At 41.6% G+C, this 24,756-nt stretch overlaps 1 protein-coding gene across 1 annotated transcript in view; it reads right to left on the bottom strand.

Annotated features, from left to right (window-relative positions):
- Positions 1–24,756, bottom strand: part of TRHDE (thyrotropin releasing hormone degrading enzyme) — a 305,481-nt gene that overhangs the window by 261,517 nt on the left and 19,208 nt on the right. The gene's annotated exons all lie outside the window — the stretch shown is intronic.

Genomic DNA, 24,756 nt, shown 5'->3' with positions numbered 1-24,756 from the left:
AATTGGTTGAAACTTTAGTAAAGAACAGAATTATCGGACACATAGATGAGCACGATATTGGGGAAGAGTCAAAAAGGCTACAATAAAGGGAAAACATGACTCACCGATCCATTACAATACTTTGAGGGGGGTCAACAAACATGTGGACAAAGGTGATACAGTGGATGTAGTGTATATGGACTTTCAGAAAGCCTTTAACAAGGTCCTACACCAAGGTTCTTAAGCAAAATAAGGAGTCACAGGATAAGAGGGAAGGTTTTCTCATGGGTCAGTAAATGGTTAAAAGATAGGAAACAAAAGATAGGAATAAAGGGTAGGAACAAATTTTCACAGTGGAGAAGGGTAAACAGCAGAGTCCCCAAGAATCTTTACTGGGACCAGGGCTCTTCAGCCTATTCATAAATGATCTGGAAAGGGGGGTAAATAGTGAGGTGGCTAAATTGGCAGATGATACAAAATTACTCAAAATAGTTAAGTCCAAAAGCCAACTATGAAGAGTTACAAATGGATCTCACAAACTGGGCAACAAAATGGCAAATTTAATTCAGTGTTGATAAATGCAAAGTAATGCATATTAGAAAACATAATCCTAACTATACATACAAAATGATGGGATCTTAGTTAGCTGTTACCACTTAAGAAAGAGATGAAAGAGATCAAGGAATCACTGTGGATAGTTCTCTAAAAACATCTGCTCAATGTGCAGCATCAATCAAAAAAGCTAATAGAATGTTAGTAACCATTAGGAAATGGATAGATAATAAGACAGAAAATATCATAATGCCACTATATAAATCCCTGGCACGCCCACACGTCGAGTACTGCATGCAGTTCTGGTCTCTTCATCTCAAAAAAGATATATTTGAATTGGAAAAAGTACAGAGAAGGGCAATAAAAATCATTAGGGATATGAAACAGCTTACTTATGAGGAGATATTAAAAGACTGGGACTGTTCATCTTAAAAAAGAGTAAGGGGGGATATGATAGAGATCAATAAAATCATGAATGATGTGGACAGAGTGAATAGGGAAGTGTTATTTAGCACTTCACATAACACAAGAACTAGGAGTCACCCAATGAAATTAATAGGCAGCAGGTTTAAAAAAAAAAACTTAAGAAAGTATACAACTCACGGTCAACCTGTGGACCTCGTTGCCAGAGGAAGTTGTGAAAGCCAAAAATATAACTGGCTTCAAAAAAGAATTAGATAAATTCATGGAGGATAAGACCATCAATGGTTATTAGCCAAGATGGTCAGGGATGCAACCCCACGCTCTGGGTGTCTCTAAACCTATGACTGACAGGAAGCTGTGACTGGATGACAGGGGATGGATCACTTGATAAATTGCCCAGTTTTATTCACTCTTTCTGAAGCATATGGCACTGGCCACTGTCGGAAGACAGGAAACTGGGCTAGATGGACCATTGGTCTGATCCAGTATGGGCATTCTTATGTTCTTACCGGAATGATAAATGTTCTAAGTTCTATCCACACCTGGCTTCAGTAGTGGAACCCATACATCAGCTCACAAGGCAGGATGTTAAATGGGACTGGATAAGTTCACAACAGCAAGCATTTGACATACTGAAATAAATGATAATAGATATCCCTGTCCTGAAGTACTACCAGTCAGGAGAGCCACTGACACTCCAGGAGAGCCATTGACACTCCAGTGAGCCAGCAGACACAACACCAAGAGCCTACAGAGATACAGAGCACCATCCAGAGGCCAACCTCACAGGAAGAGAGAAGACTCCACAGAGAGACAATCTGCTAGACTTGGAGACAGGTGACAGACAGAGATAAGTCACTCCTGGTGTATTTGCCTGTTGTGGAGATTAAAGTATCTCGAAGACTATGTAACCAGTTGAATCTGTAGTAAAGACGAGACCCCCAACTCAGCCATGTGTTGACCTCTGGCCGAAGGGACATGGGACAGGGTCTGCGTGTCAATTATGTATTTTAATGTTTATATTACAATGTTTGTAGAATCGGGAAGATGTATCAGGGTCAGTGGAACTAGAGTCTGAGGGCTCATGTTCCCTGGAGGGACTGTTATTGAGAGGACACCAAAGGGCAGGAAATGGGTGGAATTTTGCTGGAAGCAACCTAGCCACATGGACAGAGTAGTGCACAGGATTTAATAAAGTTCCACTTGTTCAACTTAGCCTGCAATCAGCATCACTCTTTGCTAATGAATAACTGCCCTTCCCCATTATAGCTAACCATCCACTCCTGCCATCCTTCCCTACTGCTCTCATCCATCCTCCCATCCGCTGGCTCTTGTTCTCTTTCTCCCACACCTGCTGGCTCCTGAGCTTCTCCCCTTTTGCTCCTATCCACCCCCCACCATCCTCCCATTCTTTGCTCGTATACCACCTCAGAACCCTCCCCTCCCACCTCTGCTTCTAAACTCTACTACCCAGTTCCTGTCCTCACTCCCTATCCACCCTCTGGCTCCCGCAAACCTCTCTCCTCCTCTGCCCCCCACCTCTGCTCCTCATCCTTCTGCATTCAAGTCAGGAGGTTTCCACCTTCTCCTCCACATGGCCTGGCCCCAGCAGGGGGAGCACTGAGAGCACAAGAGAGACAGTTTCCTTGTTCTCAGCTCTCGTGTTTGGTGCCACAGCGATTGCAGTGGAGCATTTACAGGAGGAGCATTTACAGAAAAAGTTCTGCTCTTCCCCTGCAACTCTGGTCTGGAGCATGCTCAGTCACTTCGGGGGATGGTGCATGAGCAATCCAGTTAGCAAGTAGGAGCTGTGAAGATTCCAGTGAAAATGGAATCTTCAGAGAATTTAGCTGCCAAAATAACTAATCTCTACTAATCTCTTTTATCCCTTTCTCCACTTCCACACTACAGAGCATGTGTGAACTGAGATTTTTTTGGTAGGCTTTTAATTTGGACAAGTTTTCACAAGTATGCCAAAATGTCCCTGACACTACAGCTACCACCATGGGAAATTGAAAGCACGGAGGCACTACTCAGTAGAACCATTGTAAGATATTTTTTTTAACATGGGTAAATCAATGTATTTTTCTCTTACCTCATTCTGAGAAATGGCTGAACTATTTTAGCTAAAACTTTCCAAAAAAATCAGCTGGAAGCAGACACCGAACATGGAAAATTTAGCCTGGATGGTTAAAGTTTGGCAAAGTTATAAACCACTGAAAACAGGGTCTTTTAATGTGAAGAGTCAGGCAACCTTAACTGTAAGAACACTACCAACTCCACCTAAAATATTCCTTCAATTTACATGGTAAATTTCATTTAATTACTGAAAATAGTCAATGGTTACTCTGTACAATTAATCAAGAGTACTTGCTGTAATAAAAACTGTGTGCCTTGTCAAATAAAGGTTGACATACTATAACATTTTCTGTAGCCTATTTTAATATTTCAGCATTTTTATGTAAATAATTCACAGTCATTTAAAAAAAAATACATAAAGCTAGGTCTGTGGGATAGATAAATGTGATTGTAAAATGAGAGCTGTCTCCCATAACAAGGGACAGTTGTGATGTATGCTAAGAAATGTGTAAGCAATTTAGAGCAAATCACATCTAACCGAAGCCAGCTTATGAACTACTGCATATGGGAAAATTTTCCTGTCTACAGCAGGTAACAATTATTAATCAAAAAGGAAGTTAGCACTTAATTTAAAGATGTGTCCTTGTCTTATGATTATTTCAGACTTACAGTTTCAAAAAAAATTGTGCATTAATAATTATACATAAGGCACACTGGACCAGTTTCTCTCTCACTAGTATGGGAGGTAGAAATTGCAAATGTCCTGCTGCCCATCCTCCTCCCCTACTAGGAATTCACCTGAGAGAGACAGAGAGCAGATCATAGAATCATAAAATATTAGGGTTGGAAGAGACCTCGGGAGGTCATCCAGTCTAATCCCCTGCTCAAAGCAGGGGGATAAGCTTCGGCATATTCTTGCTCGAACTCTTCATCGGGGGGAGGACAACTTTAATCTTCACCAGAGGATACATCTACACTTGAAATAAAAAACAACAACATGCCAGCAAGTGTCAGAGCCTGGGTCAACTGACTCAGGCTCACAGGGCTTGTGCTACGGAGCTAAAAATAGACATTCCCACTTGGGCTGGAGCCTGGATTGTAAGACCCAGTGAGGGGGAGGCTCTCAGAGCCCAGGCTCCAGCCTAAGCTATTTTTAGCCCCATAGCATCAGCCCCACAAGCCTGAGTCAGTTGATCCAGCCTCTGAGACTCTCTACCACCAGAGGGTCTTTTGCAGTATAGACATACCCAGAGACCATGGGCTTGGGTTAGGCTACTTTGGGATGAGCCATATCGGTTCAAACCCATAAGGTGCTGAGCACCCTCAGTTCCCAGTGATTTCAATGGGAATTCAGGGAGCTTAGTATCCAGGATGCTGCAGTGAGAGGCAGATAGGCACTGGTTCGTATGCTCTACTCTTGCAGGCTTCAGCAGCTTCACTCGTCAGGAACCTTATTCTCATGCTGAGCAACACCTTAGTTACACTTCCTCCAGCTCTCTCCCAAGAGTTTCAGATCCTTCTGCCTTATTTATCTAACCTATATATGTACAGAGCCTTGTCCATATGGTATTTGGGAACTAAATAGGCAAGCTTAAGATTGATCATTAAGACAGCATTCTCTGCTCCGCCTTCTTTGTAGAGTCATCCCACAGAGCACATGTTCCCTTACAGCAAAGTTTCTGTAAGGTTATGGCTACACTGGCGCTTTACAGCGCTGCAACTTTCTCGCTCAGGGGAGTGAAAAAACACCCCCCTGAGCGCAGCAAGTTACAGCGCTGTAAAGCGCCAGTGTAAACAGTGCCCCAGCCCTGGGAGCAGCGCTCCCAGCGCTGTAAGCTAATCCCCTCATGGAGGTGGAGTACTGGCGCGTGACCACACTCGCACTTCAAAGCGCTGCTGTGGGAGCGCTTCCGCAGCAGCGCTTTGAAGTTTTGAGTGTAGCTACGGCCTAAGACAGTGTTTCTCAGCTTTCTCAGGTTGGCAACCCTTTATTTGCAGTCAAAAAATGTTGTGATCCCCTCATACTTACTATAAAAGTAATAGTTAAAAATGTATCAATGATAACAATGACAAGACTAGATAATATAACTATGACTACAACCACTACATTTGACCTCACAAACTTTGAAGGTTTGGACACCCCAAAGTTATTCCAGACCTTTTTATTCTCCTTACTTTAGAATTATAACAACATTTTTAACACCTTGTGACTTCCCTGTTGCCTTTTGAGACCTCCTAGGCATCACACCCACCAGTTAAGAAACACTGCTCTAGGGGAATAAAGCTCACTGCTGCTTTTACTAAAGAAAGGCTTGTGTACACAGATGTCTCACTGGGCTCTAATGACCTAATCCCATTGATTTCAATGGGCTTTAAATCAGGCCTCATATGAGGCAAGATGTGATTCAACCTGATTCCCTGTGATAGCGAGTCCCATGGCAAGGCACCCTTCACCAGAAGTATCTCCAGCTCTGGTGACCCACATCTTCTGTACCATCAACTGACTGCAGTTTCATCGGAGGTGGAGTGGAGGAAGGTGCTGTTTTCTAAGTAGCTGGGCCTTGGCCTTGCTCATTGACAGCTTTGAACATGAGAACTGGAACCTTGGAATGGATCTGAGATTGGCAACCAGCCTCATGTGAAGAGGACTGCCATCTGCCCTATTACCCAGCTTTGGGGACACACAGTTTATCCAGTAATTTTGTAATAATCATCACTGCTCTAGAATTCACTACTAATGTGCCACAGCAGTACAAGAGGCCTTGTCTATCAGGCAGGTTTATAGAAGTGACGTCAGCGGATTCCCTTCTCTCACTGAAAGATCATTCTTCTACAGTGATAACATCTTCCCTGGAAGATTTTCTTCATCACCCCAGCAACACACACTCATTTTGTTGGGGTTTTTTACTTCCCTTCTCACTCATTTACATTTTGTTGGGCCATCATGTTACTTACTACATTAGCATTTACTTTGAAAGTCAAAAATGATTGAAGCAAGAGAGAGGATGGACACTGAGACAATGGCTTGGTGACAAAATATGAAATCTTTTGATTATCCACCTGCCTGTCTAGCAAATATGGATTACATGCCTTGACATCAACATGGGTCCTTTAGAAATCCAGTTCAGGATAAACTTTCCTTTTTCCTCCTATGTTTTGAACAGATTTAACAGTAACCTTGTCAGGCTTTTTAAAAACAACTTTTGGTGCTTGATCATACCAAAAAATCTTTTTTGTACACCAGCATCAATTGATGTCACCAAAATTGCTATGGGATTAATGTTTGCTAATTAGTTCCTACAACAGAGCCAGTAGAACAAGCAGTTTCTGTATAGTTATTGTGAGCCCCCTCTAAAAGCTGTCTATTAGTGTTAGACCTCAATCCTGTAATTGACCGTGTATGGGTTCAACAATCAGTTGCAGGACTGAGGTTTTATTCTGGATGGTTTAGGACCCCAGTTGAACACAGCACTTATGCATGTGCTTAACTACAAGCACATGCTTAAAATTAAGCATGAGTTTAAATGCTTTACTGAATCTGGGCCTTAGTCTCACAGTGAAGTAGAGGATTTTTTTTAAAGGGGGGAAATATTCTCATATATATTTCAAATCCAGTGAGCTTTCCTCATAATATTTTTATGTTTAGTCACATTTTCAGCTGAAAAGACATTTATAGGGCAGAGTCTCAATATTCAAAACCACTGACTTATATGCTAATTTGAGATCTATTTTACCTTAATTTGGCCCACTGGCTGCATTTATACTTTTAAGTATAGGATGGAATTTTAATAGTCTCATTTACTGTTTTTATTACCGTTACATAGATTAATTTATGTTTATGTTTACAGGTTTTATATACTAGATGGAGGTCTGTATGGAACAGCTCTCTGCCTCCCAGGTCACTTTTGTAAACACAGCTTTGAATCTCAAATGAGTTTTTAAATCTGGTCAGTATATCTTAAAGAAGTAACACTTTGATGTTGTAGTCTCCATTTAAATAGACAACCTACATCAATGGGAAAACTTTACAGATCGACATCTATTTCTGCACATGTGTGCGAGATTATTCCACAAGTTCTATGTGTGCAAGTGTGATAAATTCCACAATTAGAGTGTGCCTTTGAAAGAGAAAAAGAGTGACTGAGTGTGTGAAAGAAAGAAAGAGTGAGGTAGCTGTAGTGAAACCATGAGCACAATCAAATCCACTAACAGGAAGAAAACAGAAATAACCACACAGTTTCAATCTCATGTTCATTATTCATCTGGGACAATCCCCCAAAGAGATTGCATGGATAACAAATGTGCTATATGAATATCAAGGGGACTGCTCATCACTGTATGGAGAAGACTGCTTTCAGCAGAATTCTTAGCAGTCACACACAACAGTGCATCTGAACTTTTCTAAGACTTACAGCTAGCAATATTTTATAGAATTAAAGTTTAAAAACAGCTACGTGGAACCTGTATGTTTTCAACGACCTGGTATAATCACCAGCAACATGTTCAGAACAAGAAAATATATAGCAAGAAAACACTGTTCTGCTACGCATTGGGTGAAACCTCATTAAAGCTGGTAGGCATAACAGCTGCTCTTCACTCAGGATAAGTGTCAGAAGCAGTTAAGTTCCTTTTGGAGTAAGACAGCTGAAGCAATAGGAGCCCAAAACTACCACTGCCCAAAACACCGGCAACATGCAAGGTTGGTTAGGAGCTGAAGTCTGTGGGTGGAGGGGTTTCAATGCTGGCTGATTGCAAACACAGGGACTAGGTATTGTTTTGCTGGAGTTGTGTGTGTGTGTGGAAGAGCAGAATAAGGCTCATTCTTGTACTTTCAGTACTATCACTTATGAATGACAGTACTAGAAGTGCAGTCCAGCACTTTTTTTTTTTTTTTTTTTTTTTTTTGAGGACTCATGCACTGGTTCAGACAAAGCCAGAAACATGACAAAAACAGAGAAGGCAGCAAGGAAGCACCAGAGACTGCCAGAGCACTTCTAGTGTGACCCTGAGACAAAGCTGAGAGAGGTAGTAAAAGTAAGCTGCTTGCTCAGAGAGCAACAAAAAATAAGGAGGTGAGGGGGAAGATTGTACCTTACAGTCCAGGGAAGACGATTACAGAAACATGCCAATATTGATCAGTATCTACCATTCTACTTTCACAGGTCATACCTAGAAGAAAGGTTGGTGGGGATCCCTTTCACATTCATCTAGTGTTTGCAGGGGAAGATCTTGACCTGGATAGAAAATCTGTGGCAAATAAAGAGATTATATGACACAACCATAAACCTAAGGAAAGCAAAGAAGAAGTGTGGAGCATCTGTAAATAAAACTATTTCCATCATGTGAAGCTTATCATTGGGTAGATCTGGGAAAGAATCACAAGAAAGTATTTTGTATGTTAAATGAGAACTTGGTAGAAAACTATTTACAAGATGTAGTCCCGATGGGGCCTGATACTGTAAGGTGCCGAGTGCACTTAAATCCCACTGAGTTCAATGGGAGTTGAGAGAGCTCAGCACTTTATAGGAGGTGCTTCGAACTGTGTTTGATCACATCCACAATATGTTTGAAAAAAGCTGGATCCAGCCCTTAGGGGAGAAAAAAATGTGCATGGGAAATTTTGTGCTCCGTCAGTGGTATAAAATCCATAGCAGAAACAAAGCCGTGTTACATCTATGAGTATAGCAACAATATTAATGGACCAAAGGGGGCAAGTTCCTTGAGGCTAAAAACATGTCAGAGTAAAAAACACGCAGATTGGCCTGGAAAAGTTAAATCCATAAACCATGAAATTGGGAAACAAGAAATCAAACTTTCCACATAGGCATCTATAAAAACCATCAGAAGGGGGAAAATACCTTCTGTTAAATTAACAGTCTGCAACTCTGGACAAATATTTAAAAATCTATGTTTAGAATGATCAAATATTCTCCAAAAACTATAGAAAAAAATGAAAACACCCAAAATGGCATGTGCTCAGACCCAGAAGCTTACGCATGCCTAACAAACTATAAAATCATGACCATACCAAGCACTTCAGTCAGAGAAGATGAACTGGTAAAGGGTTGGCCTCTTTCAATAATCTCTCCATCACACTTCTAGAGCCAGCTGCCAGAGTGTAAAAATATGAAGAGAGGAGAAGAGAAGAGAAGAGAAGAGAAGAGAAGAGAAGAGAAGAGAAGAGAAGAGAAGAGAAGAGAAGAGAAGAGAAGGAGATCTTCACAAAGCCAAATTAAGACTCTAACATTATAAATAAGAAGAGAAAATAGAAGGCCTGAATCAATTAGAGCGCTATTCATATCTCAGGACTCCCTTCTGAGAAAGATCAAGGCCGCAACCAAGGATCAAAGTGATTAACTGACTAACCAGCAGCCAACAGAGATGCAGATGAGAGGTGGCAGATTATACATACACGAGGAATTTAAACTGGCAAACAGAGGCTTTCCGCTGCTCAAGAAGGAAGAAACAGAAAAATCCAAGCACCCTGACATATACAAACTTTGACAAAGATGAAAAGCAAGGCTCTGAGACATGTTGGATTTAATCTACACACCACATATTAATATAACAAAGTGTGAATTGTTTAATTTAAAATGAAAATACTATATGCTTCCTGTTTAACTGCAGGGTTATTAATCAAATCCCTTCCAATATATGAAATTCTCAGCTGTTTATGATTGCGGAAATTACTTTGTGCACATTTTGCCATTTAAAATTACATCCCCCATGTTAAAATCTCCCTACCTGAGATACGTTTCCTATCAGAAAAAATCTTAGTTATTCAGTAATGTCTTCTGCATACCTAAGGGGAGGACTGGATCCTGAATCACTAACACATTTTGATCAGCTGTAGCACAAACACAGATGAACATAAGGTCCTGTGGTTCACATTTGGACAGCTAGCCAGACAGCTGGCAGAAAGCAAATCTGACATGGATCACCAACAGATTTTTCACAAGAGAAAGAAAGCAATCCATGCACTGTGAGTTAATTTGTCTATTCATACTGACTTCCCAGTCAGCCTCATCCTTATACACGCTACTTTAGTATCTAGAGGCAAAAGAGAAGATTAGGGCCTATTGTACTAAAGAGCATATTGAGCTAATTGAAACAACCCCTGCCCCAAAAGTTAATTACGATGAGACACAACAAGGGTCCAATAATGGGGAAATGAAAATAAGAGACTGATTCCTAATCTTGGCATTTGCAAACTCTGTGTTGTGGTAGCACTTCATACCACCAGCAACACTGGAAGTGTGCTGAGGGACAGACACAGAATGGTGAAATAGCCAAGTAAACAGAAGCAAGTTTTGCATCAATTTGCCACAGCAGTTGCTTCAATCCCCAGTGCAACAAACTGTAGACTTCACAGAAGTATTCTTTCATTGACACTGGAGCAGATTGAAGTTGTCTGAGCAGTCCTTCCCTTTTCTAAACTGATGAAAAAAGACCAAAGCTATTCCCTTACTTAGCTTCATGCTAACATTCTTTTCTGTTTGCACTGTCAATGTAACAGCTTTATTAGTCTTTCTTTTTAGCACTTTCTTATAGCCTAAGATAACATTGTCTTTCATGAGACATGCCCAAACTGCATATTATGGGACAAACTTTTAAAGGGATAAGGGCAATTTGCCCTCACACCCAGGGGTGCTGGAACAATTTTTATAATGGTGGTACTGAGAGCCATTGAACCAAAATTGTAAACCCTCTATAGGATGGGCACCACTTCAAGCCAGGGGGTGCAGTAGCACCCCTAGTTCCAACATCTATGCTCACACCATTTTTGGATGAATTATTCAGAATGAATTATGGATGCAAGCTGAAGATTAGTACCTTTAGCTACTCACAAATCAGGTTGGTGGAGAGACAAGTACTGACCATTTATACACAAGAAACAAGAACAGTCACTTAGATTAATAAGGATTAACACCAGCAAAAAGCCAAATAGATTGAAAGGGGTATAAACCCTTCATGGTTCAGGACACAAGCCAACCTATAAATGAGGAAGCTATCAAGAAACTTTCCCTATGGGTAGGTTATTCCATAACTGTCCACTACATGTTTTATTCCCCCTTTCTTTGAAGCATCTAGTACTGGCTGTTGATGGAGACAGGATATTGGACCAGGTGGAAAACTGGACTATGTTCTGATGATTTGGCACAGCAAACAGGAGGAAACAGGAGGTTTCCCTTTTGAAAATGGAACCCTGAGTCAAATTGCCATTTATATCATAAGGACATGGGGAAGGTTATAAAAGAAGGTGGCAGCTGGAGGCAGTTAATCAGAGAAAGTCAAAATCAATAATCAGTTGAGAACCATCAGATCAGGCTGTGAAGCAAAGGAAGCTGTTGTCAGAAGCTCAAAAAATCCATTTGTATATATTATTGTCCTAGAACTTGCCATTCTGCTGCTATCACTTCCCAGTTCTCCCAGGCCTTCCTTTAGAGGGCGTAACACTGTTTTCCAATCAGGACCTTCAAAGCCACAGTCTCCTGCTAGATAAATCCTAGGGAGAGGCGAGAAAAGCCAAGAGGAAGCAAATAAGAAATCCCCTGAGACACACACTGCTGATGTGTTCCTTTGAAAGTCACTGTGCTGACTGCTTTTTAAATAAAAGATCACAATTGAAAGCATAGTAGTTTTAAGAACCAGTCAACCCCATCATCACTGTCCTTAAGGATTATGCCAAAAAGGGAGTTGTGGCATTCATCTGAAGGGTGTGCAAAGAGTGAAGCTGAATGCCAACTAAGTGGAACTAGTGGAACTTTATGGAACCCTGTGCACTGCTCTGTCCATTTGGCTGAGTTGCTTCCAGAATAACTCCCCACATTTCTTGTTTTCCTGTTATCCCATCAATAACAGTCCCTCCGGGGAACATGGGCCCTCTGACTCCAGTTCCACTGATCATGATACAGCTTCCCCATTTACAAACATTTTAACATAAAATGATAATATAAACATTCTAAACAAATTATTGGCACCCAGACCCCCACCCTGTGACTCTTCGGCCAAAGGTTGGTAGTACCTAGCTGAGTTGGAGTCTTGTCTTTACCAGAGATTCAGCTGCTTACATAGTCTTTGAGATAGTTTGGTCTCCTCAACAAGTGACCACACCAGGAGCAACCTCTCTGTCTCCTTGTCAGCTGTCTCAAAATCAAGAAAACTCTCTGTCTATAGAGTCTCCTTCCTCCCTCCCTGTGGGGTTGGCCTCCAAATGGCTCTCTGGCTCTCCATTCTGTGGCAATCTCCATAGGTTCCCTCTGGGTGTTGTGTCTGCTGACTCAGAAGTGTCTCCTGTTCCTTTGGATCACTTGTTCCTCTTGGACAGTCACCTTGTATGACTTAAATACCACTGCACCCCTCATGATTCCTTTAGTCCACTCCTCTGGTGTCTGTCTAATAGCTGGATCCTCAAAGGAGCACCTGTCTCCAGGGGCTTCGCTGACCTGTTGTACCCCAGTGCCTGCTTTCTGTGATTGCTGGCCATCTCACCTCAGCCGTGTCTCCATTCTTCCAGTTGCAACAGGTCTCCTCTTATTGATAGCAGGGTTTTGGTCCTTCATCTGATCAGTACCTGCACTAGACTGTTTTGGCACCTCTATGATGGGGTATTTCTATGTGCCAAACATGCTAACACAGGACCTGAACCAGAAGAAATAGTCTTGTGTAACAATCTCTTACTTGTTTTCACAACTGATTCCATCTTACCATTACTCTGTGATTCTGCTAAGGGGGAGCTGTGGTGCTCAAACTTCCTTCAATTGTCCCAAGGCATATAGGGGTCTGTTGTCAGTGAATATGGTGTCCAGAATGCCATATCTCGCAAAGTTTGCCAATCACTGACTTGCTTCTTGCCTCAGACATGACACTGACCTCCCAAAAATTTGAGTATTAGTCCACTGTGATTAAGTATTGCTTTTCATTTATGGTAAATAAGACCACTCCAACCTTTTCCCATGTTCAGGTGAACAGCTCATGTGGTAAGAGAGTCTCTTTCTGCTGGCGGTTATCACACCCGCCTGCCAGGTGTCATCCCTTCTATCGAGGAGTGGAGTTGTTGTGATGGAGTGTTTAGGCCCCAAACGGGGGAATCAAGTAAGGAGCAGCTCTGGACCCATTGGGCCCCGCCAAGCTGCACCGGCTGAGCATGCTCACAATGAAGCCGCTCTCCTCAGTCAAGGTGGATGGAGTAAGGGAGAAGCCCTAGACTGTTAGCTCCTGCAGAGAGGCCGCAGGAGCCCCACACCACCTGGCCCTGCTGCTGCCAGAGGCCCCCATGGAGACCAGGAACAGAGGGCCGCGATTGAAGGAGTAGAGCCTCCAGATCACTGTGTGGCACAGCACACCTTGGGAGTCTGTAAGCAGACCATGAGGTGGCTTTGGAGAGGCAGAGGCCATGGTAGGAAGTGGCCCAGGGAGCAGACTTGGTGGTGTCTTCCCCCCAGGGCTTTGGAGCGGAGCCCAGAGCTGGAGCGCGGAGTGGCTCCGGAGCAGTGAAGCTCCAGGTTTTTGCCTGAAGCTGGAGCGGAGCCGGAGCACAGCTCCAAAGCCCTGCTTCCCCCAGGCCATATATCCAACTGGCCAGTCACAAAGCCCTGGGTTAAAACCTGGTGGAGCAAGGAAGGCCTGGGCTCCTCTACCACTGGCCTGCCCCAGACTCTCACTGCTGGGTGATACCATCTGTCCCCATCCCCCTGACATCGGTGTTTTCATTCATTCCCAGCCAGTAAAGATACTCTTGAGTCCGTCTAAGCCAACTGTCAATGCCCAGGTGTGGGCATGTATTTTTTACATGACAACAACCTTATATAACAAGGCAGAACAACAGCTCTCTGTCCTCAAAATATAATTTCATCCTGCACACTCAGCTCATCTTTAATTTGAAAATATGGTTCTGCTCCTACCACTACTTGGCTTTTGTGTTCTGGACACCCTGCTAGTATCACTCTCTTGACTGCCTGTAGTTAATGTTAATGGATTCAATATCCTGATCCCCTTCCCACAACTCACTGATGCTAAGTATATATGTCCTGCTCAGTGTCACCTCACACCAGTAATTGTCCTGGTCCACATCCGATCTCTACCTGATAGTGCTCCAAAGAGATTGCACTGTGTGTTGATGCGCCTCCTGTGCTAAGAAGGGGCTTTGCCATGATTGTCTCTAGGAGTTTGTCGTCTGATTGCACTATTACTGGGTGACCACAGGTGCATCTGTGATGCTTCCAAAGGTGCTGAGGAACCTCACCACCATCTGCCCTTAGCATGAAGCAGCTTTGTCTCTGCCTGATGTGGATAGGCTCCTTGAATCCACTAGCCTCTGGCAACACCAGCACTGTCAACCAGGCCTCCACAGGCCTTGCTCTCTCTGTATAGGTAGCAATAGGCTCACACCAATCCTTAAGTCCTCAGAGCGGTCCCTGCAGCATCCAGCCCCTTGTCCACTGGACACTCACAGAATTACCAGCTCTCTTATTCCCAAAGGAAAGTGCACAACAGCTTGTAAGATTCAACTCACAACCCGTGCTTTGCTTAACACCACAGCATTGAGATCTATTTATTGTGAAAACATGAATAAGCTTATTATTAAAAAGACTAGAGATTCAGGAGATTGTGAGTAAGGACATTGGAAATAAATGACTACATGTAAAACCAAATTATAACATGCTTTCTAGAGACTATGCTTAACTAACAGTTTAACTTCCTGACTACAGAGGTTTATGTCACCCAAAGCCCTCTGCGGCATTTTCAACCAAGCCTGGGTGAGACCCCACTTTTACAAATGCAAAAGCGCTGTCTACTTCCTAGGTGCAGGATACCCGGGTGTCTTCTGTGCCAGAAATACTCCTGAAGTTCATTGTCTTTATTCCTAGGTAATATAAACCCCAATAGCTGGTTTATTCCTGTGTGCTCCTTTCCTGTGGACTTCACATCTCGTCATTTACATTTGATTTTTGTATGTAAATGGGCAACTATTACGTTAACTTGCAATGCTTCATGTGCATCCCAACAGAGAGATATGTTTCTTACCTCCTGTCTGGAGGAAACAGTCAAAGGCATGTAACCCTTTGATTACCTGTTTTTATCTTACATGCTTAAGAATATAATTTTCTGGTACAGATACATAACTCCTTGCATAGTACATATACATACATTTCGCAATGATATTGATGACCAGTATGACACTAGCTTTCATTTGAGACCTCACATGACATTCTTTGATGAACTCGAATGTACACATCAGACTCATGAGATTCTGTAACCCCTCTGTGCCTCCCCTTGCTAGTTGGCATTAAGACATTCTTGGAATCGCTCTACTCCAATACCACAGCCAGAAGCAATTTTTCTATTTGGGCATACTCCTGTTCAGTCTCTGTCAGCACTCTGCTGGCGTAAATGACTGTCTGCTCCTGAAAAACAACTACTCCCAATCTTTCCTCCAATGTATCACACTGGCATATCAGTGGCTCTCCTGGCTGGTAGTACTTGGGGAAAGGGGCATCCATTATCTTTAGTTTCAGTGTATCAAATGCTTGCAACTGCAGACCTGCCCAGTCCCACTCAACATCCTGCCTTATGAGCAGACGTATGGGTTCCGCTACTGTAGCCAGGTATGGACAGAACTTGGACAGAATATTTATCATTCCCATGAAGTGCTGTAGCCCTTTCACATCCATTGGAGCTGGCTTATCTCGGACTGCCTTGATTTTGTTGGGCTCTGATTTCAGTCCTTCTGCTGTCTGATTTGCATTTTTTTAGGTTCAGTTTTATGTTCTTGTCCGTGCACTGCTGCAGGAAAGCTTGTAGTTTTCTGTCATAAACTTGTCCAGCTTCTGGATCATTGTTCTCTTTACCTACAATAATGACAGCACCTGCAGTTATTGTCACCCCAGGCAGTCTCCCAACACTTGAGTGAACCTTCTCTGGAATATCTCTGGTGCTGGGCTTATGTCCATCGGCCCGTGAAACCATCTGTAGTGACCAAATGGTGTTGCAAAGGTCATTGGCATACTGGATTTTTTATCCAGGCTTATATGTCAAAACCATTCCTCCATCACAGACCATAAAAGTTCTGGCTTTGGAAAGTTCTGGCAAGATGTCATCAATTGTGGACAATGGAGAGTGCCATCTTTTCAATGCCTGGTTCAGTGCCTTTGGGTCTATGCAGATGCGTAATTTGCCTGATGGCTTCTTTACTATCACCATGCTTCTTACCCAGGTTGTACTTCTCTCTGTGTTATGATACCCCTGCTCTGCAGACTTTCAAGCTCCTTGTGTACTAGATTAAGTAGTGACACTGGATTTTTTTCCTTCTTTATAAGCACGCAGGTTGCATGATGGGGCCTACTCCCAGTTTCAGTTTTCTTTCCAGGCACCCATTGCCTTTGAAAACATATTTTAAAATTGTCTCCATTGTCCTTGGAACTCCCCCTTTTGCTTCTTGCTCTGCAGCTATACAATTCTGATGCTGCACCCTAGGGCTGTATTTCCCAAGAGGGGCCTGTGGTACTTACTATTCACCACCACAAACTTCAGTTGGTGCCATCTGTTATTTTTCAGATTAGTTACTATAAGGTCATATTTTCCTACAGGCTGCATCATGCTCATATTGTACATTGTTAGAGTGTGCCTGCTGTCTGTAATGGGTGTGATCGAGTCCAATTCGCCCTGAGGAATCACACTGCAGGAAGCCCCACTATCCAGCTGAAATCACACGGGGCACATTTCCCTAGTAATCTTGTTGCATGCATAGGAGGTTGACATTATCCCTTGTTGGTTTCTTGTCCCAACAGCCTGAACCCAAGGAGACAGTCATGATGTCATCACTTCTATCTGATGGGACAATCCTCCTCTTGTACAAATCCAACAGAATCTTTCTGAGATGTTCCTCTGCTTTTTCCCACATTCCTTACAATGCTGTCCTCATACGGGAAACTTCTGCTTTGCTAGCACATGCCATCTCCCACAGTAAATGCATCCACTGCTGTTGTCTCACTGCATGTACTTCTGAGGGCATTGTGCCTTGTAGAGCTTTCATCCTGTCTGAGATTTTCGCTGCATGCACTAGGACTAAGCAGGTGTCTAATGTGAGATCGCCATCCCGGAGCAGCCCTTCCCACAGGTAACAGCCAAATTGCATAAGGCATGTAACCCAAAATTGCATGTAGCAGCCAATGTGCATAAGGCAGTAACATAGAGGTCTATCCCCTCTCCTCTGGACTGGTCTCTCGTGAAAAAACATGTCTCACTCCACCGTTTCATTCTGCTTTGGGGAGCAATAAGTCCCCAGGACTCCTAGGCTTGAGGAAGTGGCAAGCTTCAGAGAGGTACAGATTGCCTTGTTCCCCATACAAGTAAAATAATGGTTTTACTTTCCAGCTGTGGTCAACCCCCTGCATGGCCAGGTCTGTGTACAGCTTGGACGACTCCTTCCAGTGGGTCCATCGCTGGGCTAGGTTTGTGTCTGCAAATCCAGGACTCCAGGAGGCTTCCAACTGAGTTCCATTAGCCAGCTGCTGCACTGCCAAGAACTCACAGCTCACACATTTGCAAAGAGTGATGCTGAATGCAGGTTAAATTGAACAAGTGGAACTTTACTAAACCCTGTGCACTGCTCTGTCAATGTGGCTGAATTGCTTTCAGCCTAACACCCCATATTCCCTGTTTTTCTGGTGTCCGTCAATAACAGTTGCTTCAAGGAACATGGGCCCTCTGACTCCACTTCCACTGATCATGATACAGTCTGTTTCAGAGACTGATAAATACCATTAGCAACTTTCCGTTATTACCAGTGTCTCCACACATTCCACTTACAAGTTCAAAACATTTCTTATTACTTTTACAGCTGGGTTTGATCACTTCCCAGTTAGTTTACTAATGGAAAAAGAAGGGTCAGTAGATCATTGACGGTTTGCAACAGTACGGGCTTCATTCACGACAGCTTCTGGTTTTACCAGAGTGGAGGTCCTCAGTGCAGAAAGTGCACCCGAAAGGAGATGAGGGACACACAGGACATTCACAGATCTTTCTATAGCAGGCATCTGCATATGGCCAACGTAGTCTGAAAAGTGGGCAGCAATGGCCGGGGAAGGCGGGCATGGCCAGCGAACCGGACAATGCACTGACTCACAACATACTTCCAAGCAGTGTCATTAGCAGCAGAGCCCCGGAAAATGATTTCTCTTTCCCAGGCCCAGAAATGTCTGTGATGGCATGCGGGGGCTCAATTTACACCCCATGCTATTGGGGGTAAAACTCAGTCCTATGAGGACTATATCTCAGACTGGCAGCCACCACTTTCGCTACATTGTTGATTCTTCTCATCATTTTCTTTTGATGGACTGCATACCAGAGCTGAATAAAAAAGCTGCAATACATGCCCCTATAACTCAATTTCTATGATCCACCTGATGATTCTGCAAAGCATGTATGAGCAGGACCTACAGGAGTGACTCTGGAAAGCTTTTTATATATATTATATATATATATATATTAAAAGAAAGCTTTCCAGAGTCACTCCTGTAGGTATATATATATATATATATATATATATATATAATGCTGATATCTGCTTTGTTATTATGGTTGAAATTGAGACTGAGTTTGTCAGACTACTAACCTAAAGTAGTAGGCTTTCTTAAGGCTCTAGGAAGATATCAAATACAAATGGTGTACCGAGCTTAGTAGCAGGCCTTCTGAGCTTGTAAAAATTGAAATGTTCTCATACACTGACTAGAGCAGGTATTTTATGACACAAACACTAAATCCTATGTCATTGGGGACTCAGGAATCAGACCAATGGATCGAATAATTAGACCACTCATCTAAACAAGCACTACAGACACTAACACAAACAGAAGACTATCAAAGCAACTGCCTGAGTTGTGTCACGTGATTTCTGTATGACTAAAGGAGGCAGCATTTTGAGATTTTCTCTGACTTCAAGACACATTTTTTCCTGTAGTAGTGGGTAGAAACACCCAGTGAATATTAAAAATAAAACCACAGATGAAAAAGCCAAGAAAGAATACAACATGGTTTCTTTTAAAAAATTCATGTTATTGCTTTTGAAATGATTTTGCTTAAAGATGGTTGGTTTTGCTCTCCCACAGCTGTAGATGACTGACACGCAAGGTGCAATAAGATGGGTGACCCAGAAAATGAATGAATTCTGTTTCAGATTTGTATAGTGCCTTCCATAGTTCATACTGAGCCAAAGAGCTTCAAACAGAACCTCATTTATGAAGACTATTAACCTACTTTGAAAAGACTTACTCAGATATATTTAAGATGTAATTTTAAAAGTGATGCCATTTCTGAATATCTAATTCAAAGCATCTTAAAAGCAATGATCATAGCACATGAAAGTTATGTTACCCATCATTCACTTCTTCTCCCACAGCTCAAAGACACAGAATGGAGGGAACAAACAGAAAACTAAAACTACAGAAGGGCTGGAGTATATTAAAAATAGACAACTCTCCCAGTACTTTTCTACATTTGAAACTGGTCCTGAAAAGTACAGGTGTTCTGATACAGAAGCTCCCTGTACACTCGCAGGTGCCAGGAGAAATGATTTTTACACATATAAGTAAGCCAAGATGAAGAAAAAGGAAATATATCCAAAGTGTGTATCTTTCTGGCTGCAATATGTGACTGGATGGCTTTATCTACTTGTATCTGAGCTACTGTGAATAGCTAATAGCCCAACACCATAGCAATTATAAAATACCATCCATAGCTACGGTTTAACTAGGTGATCAGGGATATTTTTAATTGCAAATAGCTGCTCTGATTGCACCAAGTCAGCAGCTTTAAGAAGTTAACATGAAAGAAAATACTGGTTTGTAAACAGTTTATTGTTGTTCAAGGCTAAATTCCTTAGAGGGACACTGTCAGGTCAAACTGATGCAACATTTACGTTTTTAAAAACAAACTTTTACAAAGTCTAAATCCAACAGAAATAGTATGTTTTTACTGTTGTCATTATTTCTTTGGTTTCTTTGTAATTCTAGTACAAATAGATTTTTAAACAAATACAGATTTCCCTATTGTATTTGACACCCAAACATTGCAGCACTGTGCTAAAAGAAACTGAATATGAAACTGATTAGAACCTGACTATAAACAAAACTGAAAATTTCAGTGAAATGTAAATTAGATTTTTATTATTTCTGCTTTGGTAATCTATGCTGTTATTGGTGATAGATATATTTTCAAGAAAAAATTCCTTTCCTATGATTTTAAAACATGCATTGTCTGTTAAATTTTGCTCATGATCCTGTAAATGCTTAAGCACATATGTAACTTTATTCATATGGATAGTCCCATTAAGGCCTTCTTATTTTAGGAAAATACATCATCTTAGAAAATGTGTTAGCTAAAGCATTGTAACTAACATGATACTAAACACAATTTTGCCCTTAGTGAGGACAAAGAGTTCCATTTCAAAACACGTCAGAAGGTCATGGCTACCCCTAGTTGACCCCTCGTTAGAAAATCAGAAACTCTATCGCTTTTAAAGTTTCATCTTAAGACATGTTTGCCTGAGTAGCTGTGAGCTAACCAGGGTAGCTGTGAGCAGCTAACATGTTTAAATATGACTGCATTGGTCCACACTAAAGGCACAACTACTTTCTACGTAAGTAGAAAATGTTACTTAGCACATTGTCTAACAGTCATTTTTTCCACTGTAGACAAAGCCATCAAAGTCAATGGGGCTCTTCACATGAGTAAAGTTAGAGACACACTTAAGAATTTGTGGAATCCGGGACGGTATTTCCATTGCAGTACACTTACAACAAAGTCATTTATCTTTACATTAGTAAAGAAAGGAAATAAGAAATATATTTTTATTGAAAACACTGTCTGGGGCTATCCACATTGTGCAATTGGGCATTGCCAACAACTGATTTCATTTTCATTATACTGCACTGACAGCACAGTCATTTATCTTTTTTCAGTTCTCTCTCCTTTTATCTCTCTTCCTTATGTTTCTGTATTTTTTCCTCTCTCATGCAATGTTGCTGAATGCTGATGAGCATAAAATGGTACAAAATCCCAGTCAGTCTCTTTCAGGTGATAAGTTAACGTACTGAACATCCAACCTTTTCATTTTGGGGTTCCCATACACGTTGGATAAGTGATACATATTTTACTGGCACTAGCCACATACACCTCTACCCCGATATAACACTGTCCTCGAGAGCCAAAAAATCTTACCGCGTTATAGGGGAAACCGCGTTATATTGAACTTGCTTTGATCCGCCGGAGCACGCAGCCCCGCCCCCCCCCGGAGCGCTGCTTTCCCGCGTTATATCCAAATTCATGTTATATCGGATCGCATTCTATTGGGGTAGAGGTGTATATAGATTGGTTAAATTCTTCAGTAGCTTTCCATTTCTAGCCTAGATGGAATTTTCAAGCAACAATTATATGTTTTGTTTTTGGGGGGGTGGTTTTGTTCCTATTAACTTTGTGTTAAGGAGATATGGGACTTCGCTGTGAATGCAGCTGGGGATGTGGTAATGAAATGAAATTAGTGTCCAGTGTGACAATAGAAAGAATTTTTCACACCAAAAAAAATCAATTTTTAGTGTTAAAAATATTTGTACAGTATAGAATTTGTGGCACCTCTGCAGCAACCCAGGAATGAGGTAGGAAATTTAAGAAAAAAAAATCTGCCCACTTCTCTTTACTTAGTATTCAGTGCATTCACGTCTGTGCTGTGTTATATTCTGCCAGCAACCTATGTATAATGAAAAGATACACAAGTCTCGGCTCAGACCCAGCCAGACTGGCCCATCTGGCCCAAGCATTTCAAGATCTTTACAACAACGAAAATAAAACCAGAGGCCTACATTTTCAAAAGCAACTAGTGGTTTTGGGTGACCCAGTTGGGACATCTTCAAGAGGTCTGACTTTCAGAGGGCATTTCTGAAAATGAGAACCCTTTAAGGAGTCTAAATTTGGGCACAAAAATTTGAAAATTTAGCCCAGAAAACTCTAAATATGTATTGCATATTTTTATAATTGGTTGGAGGTTTTAAAGAAACCATCATTTCTCTCCTTCTCCACCTACCCTACTCCTAAAATAGTTTTAAAGTAATTAAACATTCAAATAATACCTGTAAGAAACTTTTTCTTAATTGCTTAATATTTTTATCATGCAATTTTACACTCAGTGGGAATTCTGATTGAGTAAAGACTGCAAGAATGAGCCCTAAATAATATTTAGGTTATACTGATTAAAACATGTATATATAGGATTGATAAAGTGGGTCACATTTGTCAATGGCAGAAGTTGGCTCAAAAACACTGAAGTTAATAGATTTGAACCTGCTTACACAGCAGTGACTTGGATTCTATGTCCCTTAACTAACAAAGTCTGTTCACAGCTGCCTTTATAGTCTTAACTCACTGTATTGTACCTACATACTGAAATGGTCTGAGATTCATTTTCAATATTACCATGGGTGCGATGGCTGGCCGTGAGCCTCTCCTAAATATCACCTACTGACTGGCCAGGTCAGCTCAAGCAAAGCTGGTGATTCCTGCCAAGTTATTTGAAAAAGTCCCCATTACAAAACAGAAGATTCAACTGCCACTCCCCTACTTGTCCTATACTTTTCTGCCATGCCAGCAGAATCAGGAGTAATAAATAAGTAATGTGTCCAACATTGGTGGGTGTGTGTTTGGAGCGAGTTAGTGAATATGGTTGATGATAGTTTCTTGTTAAACAGGAGGATGAGTACCTTTCAGAGACAGGATAAAGAAAGAAAGAGAGAGAGATCACAATCCCCTAAATGGGCTTGAGTTGTAATCAACACATAGCTCTCTGTCAGCATGAAGCAGTTCAAGAGACCAGATGTTGGGAGGCGGCCACAGTACTAGTAGAGGGAAAGAGCCAGTCTGAGGAGGGGTCAAAATTGTGGTGAGGGAGCTCAAAATGTAGTGATAAGCACTTGAACTTAGAATTGTTTACCAGAACCAATCATCAAGACTTCAGTAGGTTTGCCCATTGCTAGTATATGACCCACTGTATCTGAAAAGAAACATCTTTTACAGCAGATCGTTCTTGTAGTGAAGTCCCAGTGTGGCTGCTTCCTGGATTTCAGCATATATGTGCCAAAAAGTAGCATCAATCATGCAACCTCAACATGGGGATGGGTTGAATAATTTAACACTCACCCATCTCTGGTACCATTACAGTACATATGTATCTACAATACAGTGCTCTGTATATTTCTTTTTACCCATCAACACATAAATATCAAAACTATGACAATTAGCATCTCCATATAACCAGCTGTATTATGATTCACTAATCCTTTTGTCCTTACAATACTTTGCAGTAGCATAATCATTCTTCAATCCTGTGTGAGTTATCGGAGTATTTTGTAGTAAAGACAAATGTTATAATATGCCCTATTGTAACCATGCAAATTACAAATCTTCATTTCCATACATATTTTTGCTTTCTGTTTTTTTTCTGCTGCTCAAGCAGCTTTCATGTATATATTAGTGGGAGTTTCACAAAGTTGTTTCCCAGTAATTCTGAGAGTGGGCCCTCACCAACTTCTTTTACTAGCTGTCAAAGGAAGGTCCTGCCTACTGAAGAGCTTCAAAATCACAGTTTTGAGATTTTTCAACAGCTTCTTAATCCCAGGCCACTACTCTTCACTAAAAAGTCCGCCCCCCCATCCTCTTCCTCCTTCCTCATGCACATTGTTGGGCTAGATCATGACACAACATCACTGATACAGGACTACATATCCTCAGAGGCTGTGAAGATTGTCTAGACTACGTGCCCTGGTGTGTTCACGCATAGTGTTGAATGATTGCTCCTCTAGGGATGGGTCAGTTGATGTGCAAGACCTCTGGTTGCATTTCAGACTTGCTTTTCTACACCAATGCATGATGTACTCCCTGACGAGCAACTGTTCTGCTGCCCTGGCATGTTCATTTCAATACACCCTTGCTGTGTTCTCACAGATGGCTTTTTCTGTTTGCCAGTAAAAATGTAGTAGTGTTTACTCTACCTCACAACGTTTTTTACATTAGGACCTAAAAAATATTTGTTACCAATTTGTTTCCCAATGCATAGATACAATATAATTTTAGATCTTCTGCTCCCATTAACTAAACACAACAGCTGAAAATTCCAATTGAGCCCAATTGCCTTATCCCTGAGAATAAATACTAGCCAGTTCTAAGCAAAACAATCCCTACCCTGGCTTTTTTTCAACATGAGAATGAAATACTGCTCCACAGATCATGGGTTAAAGAGCAGATCATGATAAAGATACTAAAAAACACAGCCACTTCGGGAATTCTAACTAAATCTCTGCTAGAGAAAAGAAAATATTTCTGGATGAGGTTCCAAAAGAGCACCTGCTATGTCTTCCAAAAATATAATAGATATAGAGAGATAACAAAGACCCCATTTCTCAGTAATAACCAGTATAGCCGGAATGTTTAAAAAAATGTATGTGCGACAATATGTGCACACTTTTGCATGAACCAGAATTGCACACACAAAATGCTCATTCAAGTCAGGGATTTGCAAACACATACCTTTGTATAAATTCAACCTTGAGTTCAGCATACACAACTTGGGCATGTGCTCATAGGAGTGTTTCTAATAAAGGACAAAAGTCTACTAGTGGTTCTGCTGAAAGGTGATTTAAATAAAGTCTATTGGGGGCTGAAACACTCATCTGATAT

This window comes from Emys orbicularis, chromosome 1, assembly GCF_028017835.1.
Source record: "Emys orbicularis isolate rEmyOrb1 chromosome 1, rEmyOrb1.hap1, whole genome shotgun sequence".
Lineage (NCBI taxonomy): Eukaryota > Metazoa > Chordata > Testudines > Emydidae > Emys > Emys orbicularis.
Note: the sequence above shows the minus strand (reverse complement) of the source record. Positions and strands in the feature narration are given on the sequence as shown.